This window comes from Nomascus leucogenys, chromosome 17 (genome assembly GCF_006542625.1).
Source record: "Nomascus leucogenys isolate Asia chromosome 17, Asia_NLE_v1, whole genome shotgun sequence".
In the NCBI taxonomy this organism is placed as follows: Eukaryota; Metazoa; Chordata; class Mammalia; order Primates; family Hylobatidae; genus Nomascus; species Nomascus leucogenys.
Window position 1 is genome coordinate 60,845,411 of NC_044397.1, and position 11,571 is coordinate 60,856,981.

The 11,571-nt window shown below is 46.8% G+C and overlaps 1 protein-coding gene across 4 annotated transcripts in view; it reads right to left on the minus strand.

The window, feature by feature from the left end:
• Positions 1 to 3,986, minus strand: part of OGDH (oxoglutarate dehydrogenase) — a 103,094-nt gene extending 99,108 nt beyond the window's left edge. For all 4 annotated transcript variants that reach the window (XM_003268867.4, XM_030797466.1, XM_030797463.1 and 1 more), the window contains exon 1: positions 3,839 to 3,986. The gene's annotated coding sequence lies outside the window, so the exon portion shown is untranslated. The remainder of the gene's footprint in view (positions 1 to 3,838) is intronic.
• Positions 3,987 to 11,571: the final 7,585 nt, after the last annotated feature.

The following is an 11,571-nucleotide window of genomic DNA, read 5'->3' on the forward strand; positions in this document are numbered from 1 at the left end:
CACAAAGAGACATTAGTACACATTTATTGGAATGGCTATAATAAAAAAATAACATCACCAAATGCTGGCAAGTATGTAGAGAAAAAAGACCATACAGTGCCAGTGGGAATGTAAAATAGCACAATCACTCTGGAAAACAGTTTGGCTATTTGTCTAATAACTAAGCATGCACTACGACTTAGTGATTGTATTCCTGGGCATTTATCTTGGAGAAATGTCAATTTATGTTCAAATAAAAACCTGTACATGAAGGTTTGTAGCAGCTTTATTTGTAATAGCCAAATAATGGAAACAGTAAAGATGTCTTTTAATGGATGAATTAACCAACTGTGGTATATCCATAGCCCAATAGCCCGGCTTCAATAAACAGGAATGAAGTACTTTTTTTTTTTTTTTTTTTTTTTTGAGACAGGGTCTCACTCTGCCACTCATGCTGGAGTGTAGTGGCGCGATCTCGGCTCACTGCAGCCACCACAGCCCAGGCTCAAGTGATCCTCCCACCTCAGCTTCCTGAGTAGCTGGGATTACAGGAACGCACCACTGCATCTGGCTAATTTTTTTTTTTTTTTTTTTTTTTTGTAGAGACGAGGTCTCACTATGTTCCTCAGACTGGCCTCGAACTCCTGGGGCTCAAGCGATCTGCCTGCCTCAGCCTCCCAAAGTTGCTAGGATTACAGGTGTGAGCCACTGCGCCTGGCCAAGGAATGAACTACCGATACACGCAACAACCTGGATGATTCTCCAGGGAATTAAGCTGAGTGGAAAAAACCAATCCCAAAAGGCTCCATGAATCCCTTTATTTGGCATTCTTGACATGCCAAAATTAGGGAAATGAAGAACAAATTAGTGGTTGCCAGGAGTTGAAGGACTGGGAATGGGAGGAATGTGGGTGTGGCTATAAAAAAGCAACGGAAGGGATCCTTGTGATGATGGGAATATTCTTTTTTTTTTTTTTTTGAGACGGAGTCTCGCTCTGTCGCCCAGGCTGGAGTGCAGTGGCGCAATCTTGGCTCACTGCAAGCTCCGCCTCCTGAGTAGCTGGGACTACAGGCGCCCGCCACCACGCCCGGCTAATTTTTTGTATTTTTAGTAGAGACGGGGTTTCACTGTGTTAGCCAGGATGGTCTCGATCTCCTGACCTCGTGATCCGCCCGCCTCTGCCTCCCAAAGTGCTGGGATTACAGGCGTGAGCCACCGCGCCTGGCCAATGATGGGAATATTCTGTATCTTGAATTTTATTAATGTCAATATCTGGTTGTGATATTTACTATAGTTTTGCACAATGTTAGAGAAGTGGGAAAGGAACACAGGATCTCTCTGTACTATTATGACTGCATAGAATAAATTTTTATGTACAATTGCTTAAAATTTTACTGTTCTCAAAACGAATTTCTCAATAATTTGTACAATGATCTCAAAAATTACCTGAAAATCTAAAAAGTTGATGATACTGTAGTTTTTTCTTTCCTTTTTTTTTTGAGATGGAGTCTTGCTCTGTCGCTCAGGCTGTAGTGCCGTGGCACCATCTCGGCTCGCTGCAACCTCTGCCTCCTGGGTTCAAGCGATTCTCCTGCCTCAGCCTGTAGCTGAGACTACAGGCCCACGCCACCATGCCCTGTTAACTTTTTAATTTTTAGTAGAGACGGGGTTGGCCGGGCGCGGTGGCTCACGCTTGTAATCGGATCACGAGGTCAGGAGATCGAGACCACGGTGAAACTCCGTCTCTACTAAAAATACAAAAAAATTAGCCGGGCGTGGTGGCGGGCGCCTGTAGTCCCAGCTACTCGGAGAGGCTGAGGCACGAGAATGGCTTGAACCCGGGAGCCGGAGCTTGCAGTGAGCCGAGATCGCGCCACTGCACTCCAGCCTGGGCGACAGAGCGAGACTCCGTCCCATAAAAAAAAAAAAAAAAAAAAAAAAAAAAAAAAAAAAGAAAAAGAAAAAAGTAGAGACGGGATTTCACCATGTTGGCCAGGCTGGTCTCAAACTCCCAACCTCAGGGGATCCACCCACCTCGGCCTCCCAAAGTGGTAGGATTACAGGTGTGAGCCACCGCACTCAGCCTTTTTTTTTTTTGAGACAGGATCTCACTGTGTCACCCAGGCTGGAGTGCAGTGGGGCAATAATGGCTCACTGCAGCTTGGACCTCCCCTGGCTCATGCCATCCTCCCACCTCACCCTCCCGAGTAGTTGCGACTACAGGTGTATGTGGTGTATGCCACCATACCCGGATAATTTTTTTTTGTAGACGCCGGGTATCACTTTGGTTGCTCAGGCTGGTCTCCTTGAACTCCTGAGCTCAAGGGATCTTCCTTCCACACTCCCAAAGTGCGGGGATTACAAACGTGAGCCACCATGACTAGCCGAAATTGTGCACGTCAAATGGGTGAATTGTATGGTATGTGAATTTTATCTCAATAAAGATGTTATTTAAAGGGAAAAAGTAACTGAAATGTGAAAAGTGCGCTTAAAAAAAATAATGAGGGGCCGGGCACAGTGGCTCACGCCTGTAATCCCAGCACTTTGGGAGGCCAAGGCAGGCGGATCACTTGAGGTCAGGAGTTCAAGAACAGCCTGGACAAGGTGGTGAAAACCCGTCTCTACTAAAAATACAGAAATTAGCCGGGCGTGGTGGCGCGTGCCTGTAATACCAGCTACTTGGGAGGCTGAGGCAGGAGAATCACTTGAACCCAGGAAGGCAGAGGTTGCAGTGAGCTGAGATCGCGCCACAGCACTCCAGCCTGGGCGACAGAGTGAGACTCCATCTCAAAAAAGACAACAACAACAAAAAATGAGCATACAGTGATCTTTATTCAACTTTCCAAGATCCAGTCCTCAGCTCATTTACAAAACTACAATAGTGTTACATACTCTCCTAGGTCTACCCGGCAAAGTACAGTTTAACTGTTAACAACTAGTGCTGTCTTACAAAAAAAGGCTTTACCCCATGCCACCCATCCTAAACCCAGCTGTTCAGAGCAGTGTACCTGGAAATCAGCCTCAAAGTACGGACTGCAAGACAAGGCAGAAGGAAACCCTAACACGAAGTCCTATGTTCTGGGCAAAGGGATGGGGATGGCAGGTGAGACGCACTCGGGTCAGGGCGAGGGCGCGGCAAGTTTTCTATTAAATCTCAATAGGTTACAACTCATATCCAATGTCTGATACATTTTCGAGGGAAAATGGTGCTTGAAAGATGTTTCTACGGGAAATAAGCTTCATCTCGGTCAATCTGTCCGACCCAACTTCGGGCAGCAGGTGTGGGGGCGGCGCCAAAGTCTGCGCCGTAATCCAAACAGGCAGTCCCACCCAGGGCCACCCCAAGGCTAGATGCTCCGACGCGACTCGAGCAGGCCACACTGTCTTTCGGACAAAGCGACGCGGTCCTCACAGGCGGGAAGGAGAGTGCGTCCCGGTCGGGAAGGACGCCGCCGGAGAGTGGCCTAGCCACGTGACGCCCGCGGCGACCTTGGGGGTCACCCTTGCGGACGCACCGCCCTCTCCCTCACATCCGCCGCCGCGCCCGCCCGCCGCTCGCCCACTGCCAATGGCGCGTCGCTCCGCGCCCCGCGCGACCTCGGAGCGCGCCCGTACCCGCCAATCTCCGCCCGCCGGGCGGGCCACGCGGCGCCATTGGCTGCCACAGCCATCCATCAGGTCCCGTCCCTCCTACCACCCTCCGTGAGCCCCACTCCATCCAGCTCCACTCCCCTGTCACCGCGGCGCCCGAAGCACCAAGGGCGCGGCGGCCTCCCCCTTTACCGCGGTCTCCAACCCCGGGCCGCCAAGCGCCGCAACACCCGGCACTGGGACGGGCGCGGCGACAGCGCACGGTTACCTGTCTCCGGCTCAGCTCCACCCGAATGAGGCGCCGACACCCCACTCCGGGGCTCCAAACTCTCGGCCCCGCCCCGGCGTATGGCGTCAACACGTAGCCCTCCCCTGGAGAAGAATGCCCGCCCCTCTTACAGAGGACCGATTCGTGACGTCACAGAACCGCGCCGGGCGTCACAGCGCCGACTGCGCAGTTGCAGAAGCCAGGGCCCGCTGGAGCCCAGCTGTTTGCTCCGCTAGAGAGATGAGATTGAGTCTATGGACTTCCAGCGGCTTCTACGATCATAAGTAATTTCTAAAAGTAAGATATCTCTAGCGCCTGGTAGGAACCTATCAAGAGATAGTTGGGTTGATGTGAAACTTAGCGCACAAAAATAAACAATTTGAATAACAGAATCTCCGTCTTTGAGATTGTCCTGGGTCAGGCTTTGTGACAAGCGCTTCACCGGCGCTATTGTGTAACAACCTGTGAGATGGGTGTTCCTATCCCTGGTCTACAAATGACAATTGGCAGTGCTGGGATCTTGCCCAGGTTGTCTTGACTTTAGAGCCACCTATCAAAGATAAAACGCGGCTAATTAACCTGTCACAACCTGTTGATTGTAAGATGTTCCCTATTTTAAAGTATTAAAATTTGGGGAAAGGCCGGGCGCGGTGGCTCACGCATGTAATCCCAGCACTTTGGGAGGCCGAAGCGAGCGGATCACTTGAGGTCAGGAGTTCAAGACCAGCCCGACCAACATGGGGAAACCCCGTCTTTACTAAAAATACAAAAATTAGCTGGGCGTGGTGGCGCAGTAGCTGGTAATCCCAGCTACTCGGGAGGCTGAGGCAGGAGAGTCGCTAGAACCCGGGAGGCGGAGGTTGCGGTGAGCCGAGATCGTGCCATTGCACTCCAGCCTGGGCAACAAGAGCAAAAATCCGTCTCAAAAAACAAACAAAAAAAGGGGGGCGTATAAGTGCTTATTATAGAACAAAGTTAGGCTAATGTATGTGACAAGGATCTAGAGACTGGAAGAAGGTGAAGAGACCAAGGAACAAACTTCTGTATTCTTTTTTCCTTTTTTTTTTTTTTTTAAATAAATTACGGTAAAAATGTATGTACTAAAAATTTGCAGCTGGGTGCAGTGGCTCACACTTGTAATTCCAGCACTTTGGGAGGTGGAGGCAGGAGGATCGCTTGAGCTCAGGAGTTCTAGATCAGCCTGGGGAACAGAGCAAGATCTCATCTCTACTAAAAATAAGGAAAATTAGCCAGGTGTAGTGGCACTCACCTGTAGTCTCAGCTAATTGGGAGGCTGAGGCAGGAGGATCTCTTGAGCCTGAGAGATTGAGGCTGCAGTGAGCTATGATTGTATCACTGCACTCCAGCCTGGGCCAGAGAGCAAGATACTGTCTTTTTTTTTTTTTAATGCCATTTTAACCATTTTTAGGTGTATAACTCAGTGGCACTAATTACATTCACAATATTATGCAACCATCACCACTCTATTTCCAAAACTTTTTCATCACCTGAAACAGCAACTCTGTAATCATTAAGCAATAACTTCCTATTTCCCCCTCTCCTCCTGTCCTTCTCTCCTTTGGTAACCTCTATTATACGGTCTCTATACATTTGATTAGTCAATTACCTTATGTGGGTGGAATCATACTGTATATGTCCTTTTATGTCCACCTTATTTCATTGAGCATGAGGTTGTCAAGGTTTATCCGTGTTGTAGCATGGGTCAGAACTTCATTTCTTTTTTTTTTTTTTTTTTTTTTGAGACAGGATCTCCCTCGGTTTCAGGCTGGAGGGCAGTGGTGCCATCTCAGCTCACTGCAATCTCTGCCACCCAGGTTCAAGTGATTCTGATGCCTCAGCCTCCCAAGTAGCTGGGACTACAGGCATGCTCCACCATGCCTGGCTAATATTTTTTTCTTTTTCTTTCTTTCTTTCTTTTTTTTTTTTTGAGATGATGTTTCGTTCTTGTTACCCAGGCTGGAGTGCAGTGGCGCCATCTCGGCTCATTACAACCTCTGCCTCATAGGTTCAAGCAATTCTCCTGCCTCAGCCTCCCAAGTAACTGGGATTATAAGCGCCCACCACCACGCCCAGCTTATTTTTTGTATTTTTAGTAGCGATGGGGTTTCACCATGTTGGCCAGGCTGGTCTTGAACTCCTGACCTCAAGTGATCCACCCACCTTGACCCCCCAAAGTGCTGGGATTACAGGTGTGAGCCACCACCCTTGGCTAGAACTTCATTTCTTTTTATGGCTGAATAATATTCCATTGTATGTATATACCACATTTTGTTTATTCATTCATCTATTGATGGATACTTGGTTATTTCTGCTTTTTTGCTATTTTGAATAATGTTGCAATGAACATTGGCTTATAAATGTTTGAGTCCATTGTGTTACCAAGCAGTGGGCTCACTGCTAGACGCACATAGAAGCCAAGACTATGTCATCAGCTTTTGAGAAAAGGCTTTATTGTAAAGTCGACCAGCAGGGAAACCAGAGGCAATACTCAAATTTGTCTCCCCGAGATGGAATCTGGGGGCAGGTTTTATAGGCAGAAAGCAACTATGAGGGAGATGGGAAAATACAACAAGGTGTGATCTGTTTGGGTCATGCAAAGGGGCAATGCTGGATCTTTGGCTTTTAAGTTCATATTGCAGCAAAACAGGGCACCCCATGCTTCCTAATTTGGTGTCCATTCCTCCATTTGAGTGCTTAAGTCCTGCCTGTGGTTGACTTTTATGTTCCCACAGACACCAGGGTCAGCTATCAGGCACACTTGGTTCATCTGGGCATGCTCAGGTTACATGACTTGAAGCCTGGGGATCTATTGTAACTGAAAAACAACTCATCATTTTGTTACTGGTAAAAGTTGAACCAGGCTGGGCATGATGGCTCACACCTGTAATCCCAGCACTGTGGGAGACTGAGGTGGGTGGATCACCCGAGGTCAGGAGTTCAAGACCAGCCTGGCCAACAGGGTGAAACCCCCCCATCTCTACTAAAAATACACAAAAATTAGCCAGGCTGGTGGTGGGTGCCTGTAATCCCAGCTACTTGGGAGGCTGAGGCAGGAGAATCATTTGAACTCGGGAGCGGGAGGTTGCAGTGAGCCAAAACCGCGCCTTTGCACTCCAACCTGGGCAAGAAGAACGAAACTCCGTCTCAAAAAAAAACTGAACCAGATTCAACTGGTCCTGTGGTTACACCTGTTTATAATTGTTTTGCCTGTATACCCGGGAGTGTAATTGCTGAGTTATATGGGAATTCTGTCTAGCTTTTTCAGGAAGTGATAAATTCCCACAGTGACAGCACCTTTTTTGTTTGTTTGTTTTTGAGACAAGGTGTCAGGTTGGAGTGCAGTAGTACGATCACAGCTTACTGCAGCCTCAATCTCCGGAGCCCAAGCGATCTTCTCAGCTGACGCTCCTGAGTAGCTGGGACAATGGGCATGCACCACCAGGCTAGGCTAATTTTTTCTATTTTTTGTAGAGACAGGATCTTGCTGTGTTGGCCAGGCTGGTCTCAAAGTCCTGGCCTCAAATTATCCTGCTGCCTCAGTCTCCCATAGTGTTGAGATTACAGGTCTGTCTCTCTTTTTTTTTTTTTACTGTCTCTATTTTTTAAAAAAATTATTATCGGTCAGTCATGGTGCCTCACTCCTGTAATCCCAGCACTTTCAGAGGCCAAAGTAGGAGGATTATCAGCCTGAGCAACAGTGAGACTTTGTCTCTCCAAAAAAAAAAAAACCATTAGGAGTGGTGATACATGCCTGTAGTCCTATTTGGAATGCTGGGACAGTAGGATTGCTTGAGCCCAGGAGCTTGAGGTTGCAGTGAGCTATGATCATGCCACAGAACTCTAGCCTGGGCACAGAGCAAGACCCTGTTCCCCCACCTCCCCACTCCCCCCACCAAAAAAATCTGGTGAGGTGTAGTGGCTCATGCCTGTAATCCCACCACTTTGGGAGGCTGAGTCAGGAGGATTGCTTGAGGCTAGGAGTTCAAGACCAGCTGGGCAACATAGCAAGACCCCATCTCTAAAATAAATGTATTACAGCCAACTATAATAAATAGGTATGAGGTGGCATCTCATTGTGGTTTAGAAAGTATTATTTTTTAGAGGTAGAGTCTCACTCTGCCACCTAGTCTGGAGTGCATGAGCACAATCAGAGATCACTGCAGCGTTGAACTCCTAGGCTGGGACTGCAAGTGTGGGCCACCATCCATGGCTCATTGTGGTTTTGATTTGCATTTCCCTAATGGCTAATGATGTTGAGCATATTTTCATGTGGTGCTTGTCCATTTGTATATTTTCTTCGGAGAGCTGTCCATTTGAGTGATTTGCCTATTTTTAAATTGGGTTTTCTTGTTGTTGAGTTATAGGAGTTCTTTATATATTCTGGATATTAAATCTAATCAGATATATGATTTGCAGATATTTTCTCCCATTTTGTAGGTTTTCATTTCTTTTTTTTGTTTGTTTGCTTGTTTTGGGACAGGGTCTTACTCTGTTACCTAGGCTGGAGTGCAGTGGTGTGTGATCATGGCTTATCGCAGGCTTGATCTCCTAGGCTCAAGTGATCCTCTTGCCTCAGCCTCCTGAGTAGCTGGAACCATACCACAGGTGCACACCACCACGCCCAGATAATATTGTTATTTTATTTATGTTTTTTTGAGACAGAGTCTCGTTCTGTCACCAGGCTGGAGTGCAGTGGTGCGATCTTGGCTCGATGCAACCTCCGCCTCCTGGGTTCAAGCGATTCTCCTGCCTCAGCCTCCTGAGTAGCTGGGACTACAGGCGCGTGCCACCACACCCAGCTAATTTTTGTATTTTTAGTAGAGACGGTGTTTCACCATGTTGGCCAGGATGGTCTCGATCTCTTGACCTCACAATCCGCCCGCCTTGGCCTCCCAAAGTGTTGGGATTACAGGCGTGAGCCACCACACCCGGCCAATATTGTTATTTTTTGTAGAGACAGGGTCTTGCTTTGTTGCCTTGGCCGGTCTTGCACTCCTGGCCTCAAGAGATCCTCCCGCCTCAGCCTCTCAAATGTGCCGGGCCTCTCTTTATCTCTTGACAATGTCCTTTGATGAACAGAAGTTTTTAATTTTGTTGTTGTTGTTGTTCCTAAGGAGTTTATCTGGGCTGTCTTGGGGGTGGAGAGGACTCTGCACCTAGAGAAGGTATTGGGTCTCTTGTTAGCAAAGTGTGGCTCATGCTGGCATGGCAGGACTAGTGGGGCAGAAGGAACTTGATGGTGAAGTGGTGGAATTGATCGCTGACTGGCGGCACTTTCTGATGCAGTCTCCTTCAGCTTCCTCATCTGGATGGAATGCGCCCGGCACTCTGTCACCAGGTGGTGCTGTCCACCAGGTCGGGGCCCATGTTCCCAGTGCAGGTTTTGGGTGCCACTTGGAGGATAGTGCAGCCAGATGCCCAAACTCTTCACCTGAAGAGGGAGGGTTCTCCAACACCTGCCCACTGGAGACAGTTTCCACCGAAGACTTCTTCAGCTGAGATACAAAGTGCCAGAGGCTCAAAGATTCGCATGGGGTAGAGGGTTGGTGTGCAGCTTTTGGGGGTGGTCAGGCAACACCCCACCACCTTGTGTTCTTGATGTGTGCCCCAGGCTTTCCTGGCTTCTCTTAGTGCTAGCCACCACTCACAAAAGGTTGAAAGTTTTTAATTTTGATGTTGCTTATGTCATATCTAAGAATCCATTGCCAAATCTAAGGTTATGAAGATTTACCCTTATGTTTCTTCTATGAGGTAATGGTTTTAGCTCATATTTAGATTGTTTACCCATTTTGAATTAATTTTTATATGTGACTGTGCAGTAGGGATCTAACTTCATTTTTTTTTTTCTAAGACAGGGTCTCTCCCTGTCACCCAGGCTGGAGTACAGTGGCATGATCATAACTCACTGCAGCCTTGAACTGGGCTCAGGTGATCCTCCCACCTCAGCCTCCCAAGTAGCTAGTAATACAGATGTATGCCACCACGTCTGGCTATTTTATTTTATTCTATATTTTATTATTTTATTTTATTTTAAGTTTATTTTGAGACAAGAGTCTCATTATGTTGCCCAGGCTGGTCTCAAACTTCTGGGTTCAAGCAGTCCTCCTGCCTTAGCTTCCCAAAGCACTGGGATTACAGGTGTGAACCACCGCACCCAGACCAACTTCATTCTTTTACATGTAGAACTCCAATTGTTCCAGCACCATTTGTTTAAAAGACTATTGTTTTTCCATTGAATGGACTTGGCACCCTTTTTGAAAATCAGTTGACCATAGATGTTGGGTTTATTTCTGTATCATTCCACTTTTAGTATATGTGCTGCTGAAGCAAGCACTGGGTTTATTTCTGGACTCTCACTTCAATTCCATTGGTCTGTATGTCTATCCTTATGCCAGTACCACACTGTTTGTTTTTAGGAAAACCTGTTCATTTTAAATACCACACTGTTTTGATTACTGTACCTTTGTAGTAAGTTTTGAAATCGGGAGATGTCAGTTCTTCAGCTTGGTTCTTTTCCAAGATTGTTTCATTTACTCAAGGCCCCGTAAAATTTCATGATTGTAAGAATTTGCTTTTCCATTTCTGCAAAAAAGAGTGTTGGGTTTTTTGTTTGTTTTCAGAGACCAGGTTTCTCTTTGTCACCCAGGCTGGAGTACAGTAGCATGATCATAGGATCATAGCTCATTGCAGCCTTGAACTCTTGGGCTCAAGCGATCCTCCTGCCTCAGCCTCCTGAGTAGCTGGGACTACAGATATGTACCACCACACCCAGCTACTTTTAAATTTTTATATAGAGACAGGGTTTCAGTATGTTGCTTAGGCTGGTTTCAACCTCCTGTTAAGCAATACTGTTGCCTCAGCATTCTAGTGATGGGATTACAGGCGTGAGCTACCATGCCTGGCCAGCTGTTGAGACCTTGATAGGTAGGGATTGTATTGAATCTGTAGATCACTGGGTAGTACTGACATCTTAACAATACTAATCTTCCAGTCCATGAATACAGGATGTCTTTCCATTTATTTAGATTGTCTTTAATTTTTTTCAGCAATGTTTTATAGTTATCAATGTATATGTCTTTCACCTCCTTGGTTAAATTGATTCCTAGATACTTTATATTTTCCAATGCATATGTAAGTGTGTTGTCTTAATTTCCTTTTCTTTTTTTTTTTTTGAGACAGTGTCTTGTTCTGTGGCCCAGGCTGGAGTGCAGTGGCCTGATGCAATCTCAGCTCACTGCAACCAGGGTCAGGTGATCCTCCCACCACAATCTCCTGAGTAGCTGGGACTACAGGTGCACACCACCACGACCAGCTATATTTTCTATTTTTAGTAGAGATGGGGTTTCTCCATGTTGCCCAGACTGTTCTTGAACTTCTGGGTTCAACCAATCCGTCTGCCTTGGCCTCCCAAAGTGTTGGGATTACAGGTGTGAGCCAACATGCCTGGCCTTAATTTCCTTTTCTGATTGTTCGTTACTGGTGTATAGATTTTTGGGTGTTGATATTGTGTCCTGTGACTTTGCTGATATTGTTTATTAGCTCTCGTAGCCTTCTTGTGGATTCTTTGAGATTTTCTATATGTAGGATTTAGTCATCTGTCAATAGAAATAGTTTTCCTTCTTCCTTTCCTGTTAGGATGCCTTTGGTTTCTGTTTCTCATCTAATTGCCCTGGCCAGAGCAGCCAGTACAATTTGAATAGCAGTGGTGAAAG